Genomic DNA, 7,287 nt, shown 5'->3' with positions numbered 1-7,287 from the left:
ACCTTGTGCTGCACAACTGTTTCTGCCTTTGAAGAACTGATCTTCTCATATTCACATTGTTTATTGTGCTTATTTTTAGTCTTACGACTGTCAAAACAGTTGTGCTGGCCTAGCAGATGGAATTTAAGAAGCGGTGGAAGCTACCAGTTAAAGGTAGATGGTTACTTGACTATCTACAACAATGCGAAAAGCTGGTCTACAGTACAAGGATTCACGTGTAGGTTTGGTTCCTATGATGGGAACAAAGAGACTGAATCAGAGCTGAAGTTAGCAAGTTGACTTTGGAGAGCAGAGTTTCCTAAGGCTGAGCATGCTTTTTATGCAATGTTTCTTATTGTTCCTCAAGCTTTCTCTCAAGAGATTATTCTAAAATGAGTGTTTTGGGGCTGTAATGACACAGAACAAATCTACAGTTTGCAATTTAGTCAATCTAGATTGTGTAATAACCACGTTCCCTGTTTGATAACACAGGGAATCACAGAAGTGCCGTTGTATAATAGTTAAAGAATTTTTAAATGAGACAAAATTGGAATGTTGTTTGTAAACAGCAGAGAACTGGCCTTTCCTTTTGACAGGAAGAATTTACTTAAATAGTCAGATCTCATCTCGGGGTCACAATACTGTTATCATAGCTTTCCATTCTGTTTTTCTGTTTTTTCATCTGTCAGGTACACACACATAGATACGTGCAGATTGTTCCACTGCTTAAATTCTGAGTAGTTTCCCTCAGATATTCATATAACAGATGTTTCACTGAACAGTTTTGAGGCTTGAGAATTTTTTTGCCATGTGCAAACCTTAAAGGAAAACTTCAGTTCAAAATGGTTACAGTACCTTCTGTAAATGGATTGTGCATCAAAATGTTGTGTTGTCCCTACACTTGATTCCTGCACTAACAGGCTACTTAAATTTTGTAATTACATCTTAATGGGCTCAGTTCAGCTCACAAAACCCCAGCACTTCTACATTCACATGCAGTAAATGATCATGACTCTTTTTTTTTTTTTTTTGATGCTTTCCTGGAAGTTCAAAGTGTGAAGTTTATTCAGCTTGTTGTAGATATAAAGCTAATGCTTTCATGGGTTAACTTTTGTTTCTTGGAGAGGGGTGGTAGATGAGGAGTGTCTTGGTTTTGCACTAGCATTTAAGTCCTGATACAGTGATCACTGGAGCCACTGACTTAAGTACCCAGTCAGATAGGTTTCGGAACAGGAGTTCAAAATGAGGATTCATAATGAATTTCCAGAAAAGACATTTGCTAGTCATTTCACTACAGTAGAAATCATAAAAATTCAGAGCTAACTATATTCACTGGTGATATCTCAGGTACCTGCAGGTATGTTGTGCGTAATGTTTCCAATTTTCTGAAATTCTGATTTCAGATAAGGGGTTTTTTTTAAACAAGTGATATATTATTATTTATTATGTTTGGAGAAGAGTGTGTGTGTTCTGAAGCCTATCTGCTGTTATGCAGTTAGGGTAACGTTGCTAAAATCATTCTATTAAATTGCACAGGTCTCACCTGGTTTTGATGGGTGAAAGGAGAATGCCTCATTCCAGTTGTTGTATCCTGTGGTCTATGAAGGGCTTTAGTTCCTGTTTGCTCTTTGCTGAAGTAAACCTACTGTGTGCTTTCAGTGGCCTAGTAAAAATTTAGTCCCCTATTTTTTTTTTTCTGTGTGTGCCAGCACTGCTATTCAGAGAGGAAAGTTTTGTTGACCCTAAATCTCAAAGTATGATCCCTCTCATGGGATGCACATGATGGTGCTGTGACAGTGCTCTGCCCTGCCGATGCTTGCCCAGTGGCTTTTCTGCATGGCTGCATGTGTGCTCAGCAGAGCCTGTTGCCATGGATATTGATAACATCCCGTCTTCCCTGCATGGTGAACCTAGGATGTCTTCACAAAATAACCAAGTTGCAATGCAATTACACAGGGAGGGGAGGGCAAAAGAGGAAAGGCAAAGCGTGTCCTCAGCTGAAGGATGATGCTGGCCAGAGAGTGAGTTTGCAGTAGGTTGGCAGAAGATGAAACTTCAAGAATGACAACTGTGAATTCTGTCATAACTTTCCATTGACTAAGCTTTAGCAATCTCATTAGTAGCAATATTCTATAAACATCCAAGAATAGTTGTTCTCCTTTTTAAATTACATGAAGATAAGATCCACTTTGTGCCTCTTGTTTTGGCTTTGCTTTTGCAAATATTTTCATAGTAACTGCTAAAAGAAGCCCTTGGAAAGGGGAGGGGAAGACTGTGAGGAAGACTGTTTTAAGACTTCCAACTTTCCCTTTTTTTTATTTTTCTTGGAAGGGAGAAAGACAAGAAAGGTGGAAGATGGGGAAATCTTGTACTTTCCCTGCTGCAAGAACTCTTTTTGAAGAATGTTGGCTTGTTTTTTTCAGTAAACTTGTTGAGCAGGTACAATGTTACATTGTCAAGTTTCCTTGTTTTGTAGAAAAATAAAGATTTTCTTTCTAAAGTTTAAAGAGAAAACTTGTTTAACATGTAAAGCTCTAATTCTCTGGGCATTAAAAAGTTTTGTTTCTATTCTTATTTAGATAAGATGTGGTGTTATGTTTGTAATTTTTTAAATAAAATTTTTAATAGTTTCAATAGATGTCTTCCCAATTCCTGTTCAAGAAACGCCATCAGAAGTTAAGCCTGCAACAGCCCTTCAAGGATCTTTAATTAAAAGAGGAGGGGAGTGGGAAGTGGAACTATGCTGGTTCTGGTAATGGGTTCCTTTTATAGCATGTACCAGTGGAAGAATGGTGTAAGGAACTCCTAATCTTCTCTGTAATTAGCTGATAATTAATTATGTGACCTTTAATATCCAAGAGGACAGCAAAATCAGATGCCTGTGAGCTGTATGTTAAAATAAAGGTTTAAACAAAATCCCACCAGCAGCTTGGAAAGGCAGATGTATTATTCTCTACTCCAAGTCATCCAAGACTGTGCTCTGTCAACAAAAAGCACTGACTGCTGGAGTTGTAAGTCAGAACCAGGAATAAGTGAATAGAGGAGGTCAGCGGAAAGCACTGAGAGCACAGCGTTGCTGAAAAGTGGACTTGGCTTTCCTTGATCCTTTTGTAGCTGTCAGCAGGGAATTTGGTATATGTACTGTCTTTGTAAATAAACAAGATGGCAACAGATGGATACCTACCTCCTTAGAGCAAAATGATGCAGCAAAGAAGTGCTCAAGGCCAGGTTGGATGAGGCTCTGAGCAACCTAGTGTAGTAGAAGGTGTCCCTGCCCATGGCAGGGAGGTTGGAACTAGGTGATCTCTGAGGTCCCTTCCAACCCTAACCATTCTATAACTTCTGAGGCCAGTGGGTAATGGCATGGTATGCTGATTAGTACTGGGAAAAGACTGCCAGTAAACTATACAGGAGATGCATATGAGCTCTCTGCAGCTGGATTCATGAATTCAGTGTCCATGGAAAGGATAATAAATGGCAGCAGGAGCAGAGTTGTGAAACTGATTAATTACCATGACTGAGCAGCCGGCTGATGGGCTGTAAAATAACTTTCTTTACTTGTATAATGCAGTCCTGATAAAGCAAAGGATGTGAAAATGCCAAACTGCAAGCCTCCTAATGAATGTTTTCATTTTGTAGGAGAGTGAGCAACGCTTTGCAAAGAGCAAAACCATCTTTGACTTATAGGTATCCAAAGACACTTGCATGAAGTCGTTCAAGTGGTTTCTTAGCAGCCTGGGCTAGGGAGTAAGCTGTGTCTCAGCATCTTCCTTGACTCCACACACACCTTTGCATTATTTGTTTCTTGCTCAATGTAACATCAGTGATAGGGCATTTTGAATTCAGGATTAGATTTTTGGAAAAGGAGAAATAATTTTTGTGTGTAATACAGGAAATCTTTGAGTTTTGAGCAGTATACAGAATAGAGAGTGACCTGTTTTTTTCTTTTCTGCAGGTTTATTTTTGACCTAACTAGTACTGTTCGTTCAGTGCCATGCCTTTCTTACTGTGTATGTAGGAAAAAGCTTGTTTCAACTTCTTTTCCTCTCCCTTCCTCGCTTCGTACCACCTTATCCCCCAAGGATCTGAAACTCTCTTAGGGCAGACAGCTTCCAAGGCTTTGAAAATGTTTATCGGAAATTACTAGTACAAAAAATACAATCCAGTACGTTGTATGATTTGAACATAAAGCAAGTGTTACCAAGAATGGGAAAAGTCAGAGAATTTCTGCAAGGCTACAGAAGGTTCAAATTAAGTTAGAAGAAACAAGGACACTCATCTATTTTGGCTTTCAGCATGATTAGATATTAGTTTCTTGTACAAATTTGATTAGTGTTTTTGAAGAATTTACAGTTTCAGCTAAAATTACTTGCACAGCTCAAAGGTACTAATAATTTGCAGCACCCTGCCCCACCAAGTAAACTGAATTTGTGAGAGGTTAAACGCTTGTGATTGTTGAGGTGTTACTGGTATGTCCAACTGTAGATTGAGGAACTTAATTTAGACAACCACATTTTTTCAAATCTTGGCTATGTTTTGCAAAGTGCCGTAGAAGCCTTTTGGCTAAAAGGTGCTTTATTTTGATAGTACAGTGAAGGAATACCCCTGATGTGAAATGAGCTTTCTGTGTTAACTTTACTCAATCTATCTAAAAAAACTATCCGACTACATCTTGTTATATAATTTATCTATCAATCCTGTCAAAAAGAAGAGCTTATGTTACTTGGAGGGCCTTCATGCCAATTCCGAAATGAAAAGCAATGCGCACTGCCAGTACAGCAATTGCCTGCAGGCTTATTGAATTTCGTTCTTCACTCCTACTCACCACCAAAACCAGCTCAGAAAATAAAGAAAAATCTCCAAAACGGAATTTCGGGGGGGGGGGAGGGGGGGAGTGGGAAAGTAAAATTATGTTAAAAATTATTAATGAGCTATACTATATGTGCTTTACTCATGTATAGAGCCACACTGAGAGGGACTGATGAACACGTAGGCAGAAGGAACCACAGAGAGATGTATGTTGTGTTTGTTTAAGCCCACGTATTCCAGTACCGCACCACATTCTCTTCATCTTCACTTGCTTTACAGATTCTGAGTTTATCCTGTGGAGAGAGCCAACACAGCCCTCCTCTCTTTCACCCCCTCCATGTGTTAACTCTACACTTGTGAGAAAAGTAAATAGGATGTAAAAGGATATCTATCAGCTGGCAGGATCCATCTGTTTAACTAACGGTGTCCATTGATTTGTGCAGGACGCATCAACTCAAAATCGCCAGTTCCAGAGCAGCGAGGAATCAGACACGGTATATTCCAACTCCCCCTCCATGAGTTTTTCCAACTCTATCATTCTCAAGCTGAGTATGGACTCATGTGAGGGAGTAAAGATAAAGGATGCGGAGGGAAGCCATGGAGGGAAGCTTCCACTCCAGGAGAATGTTTGAAAGGGATGTCCAAAGAAACAGGACATAGCAAGTGGAGGAGAAGCCTGGGGAAAGTACTAAGACTGTGTGAAACAACGTGAAGCATGTTACCGAAAGAGAGAGAAAAGTTGTCAGCTAAGAAGATCAAAAAGTACTAAGCAAAGTTAAGAGGAAGTTAGAGCAGAGGTGCAAACAAAATAAGAGTTGTTGATGGCAGTGAATATGGGGGAGAAGTGTTAAATTTGCATCCATGTATGAGACTTGTCAGCCAATGACACTGATTGAAATGTAATTTCTAAATATCTGTCGGTTTTAGTTAGTGGTAATGATGGGGATACGAGAGCTGGACAAAGCGTAGTGGGAAAAGAAAGAGGATAAAATAGGCTCTGATGTTTATCTCTTAATTTTATCTGTTTTCTGTGTGTTGGCTCATTAGGAATCCTGCCTGCCTGCCAAAAGAGAAACCATTTTGGGTTTGCATAGTTGCAGCCATATCGGGGAAAAGAGATACAGTGTCCTCCCTGAAAAATTTTGTTTTCTCTCTAATGTAAGATAAGATATTTTGGGCACACTGTGCTGTTTGCATGAAAATATTACAGTTGAGGAGTTAAATGGCAGAAATAGAAAAGGAATAATAAGCTTGAGGAAAGTAGTCTGGTTGGCAGCTTATTGGAGGTTTTGGTTAGTAGTTATAACAATCCAAAGGCTTCTAGTACCACAAGCGTCTTTATTTTCTTTTTGGTTTATTTGTGATGAGAGAAGAATGACAGAAAAGATCCAATTTTAAATTTCCAACATACTTACATTTTTTTTCTCTCGTGTTTGGAAGGATGATTTATTAAGTGACACTGAAGCAGGCCTGCCGCTGGGGGAATGGCACACTGCAGCTCTTGCTATCCATCGGACAAAGGCTCCAAGCTAGAATTTGCATAAGAGCTCTTATACAAAATGCCACAAATAAATAGCATGATATGGGGATGGCTGAGAGCAAGAAGTTGCAGCAGTCCAAACCCCCCAGAGCTAGGGGAGAAGTCTGGCTGAATGGGAAGAGAATACTTCCCATACTGGGGCAGCCTGCCAGGAACCATAAGAATCATTTTGTTATTTCTAGATTGATCTAAAATGAGGACAGAGCACAGTTGTTCCGAGCGCTATAGGTGGCTTCTGTGTCTTGATGCTGTCAAACGGCCTGGAATATTGAACTAGAAATGTAGCTGTTGTGTTAGGAGCTTCCAACCCCAGATCTGCTTTCAGGATCCTTCCACAAGCCCTTCCAGATGCATCTATCAAACTGGTGAATGGACAAGGTACAAAGTTCACTGAAGAATCAGCACCTTAAGCCAATTCTTTAGATCCATGTGATCTACCCATAAAACTTTTCGTAAATAGCTGTGCGTGAACAGGGCTTGGACAATCTAAAGCTTTCATGGAGCTAAGGATGTACTCCACAAAAGAGTTATGTGACCCGTACCAGCTGGAGTTACCTGATGTAGATACCAGTAGCAGTGAGGATGCTACGCTGCAGGACTTGGCGCAGATTAGGAATCTCAGGAAGGTCTCAGTGTCCTTAGCAGGTGTGCACAGCCCACGGTGAAGTCCGTATCATTGGTGCTCCTCTATTACCTGTCTGCTGGCTTGCACTTGCAGCTTCACTTGCAGCACAGGTTTAATGTGTGTGCTAAAAACTACAGCAGTGTTAGGATTGCCCTGTAAATATCAAAAAGGACATGCCATGGCTGCTACAGCAGTATTGTCCTGGCTTCACTGGGCGTTCTCAAAATTGTCTGTCTGGCTTTCAAGTGAACAGCATAGCTAATTTACCTTTACATCTGGCATCAAGTCTATGGGAGGTTTCCAGCAACGTTTCCTTGGATCCTCTAAGAATTAG

Source organism: Tauraco erythrolophus, chromosome 3 (assembly GCF_009769465.1).
Source record: "Tauraco erythrolophus isolate bTauEry1 chromosome 3, bTauEry1.pri, whole genome shotgun sequence".
NCBI lineage: Eukaryota > Metazoa > Chordata > Aves > Musophagiformes > Musophagidae > Tauraco > Tauraco erythrolophus.
This window is presented reverse-complemented; position numbering follows the sequence as displayed.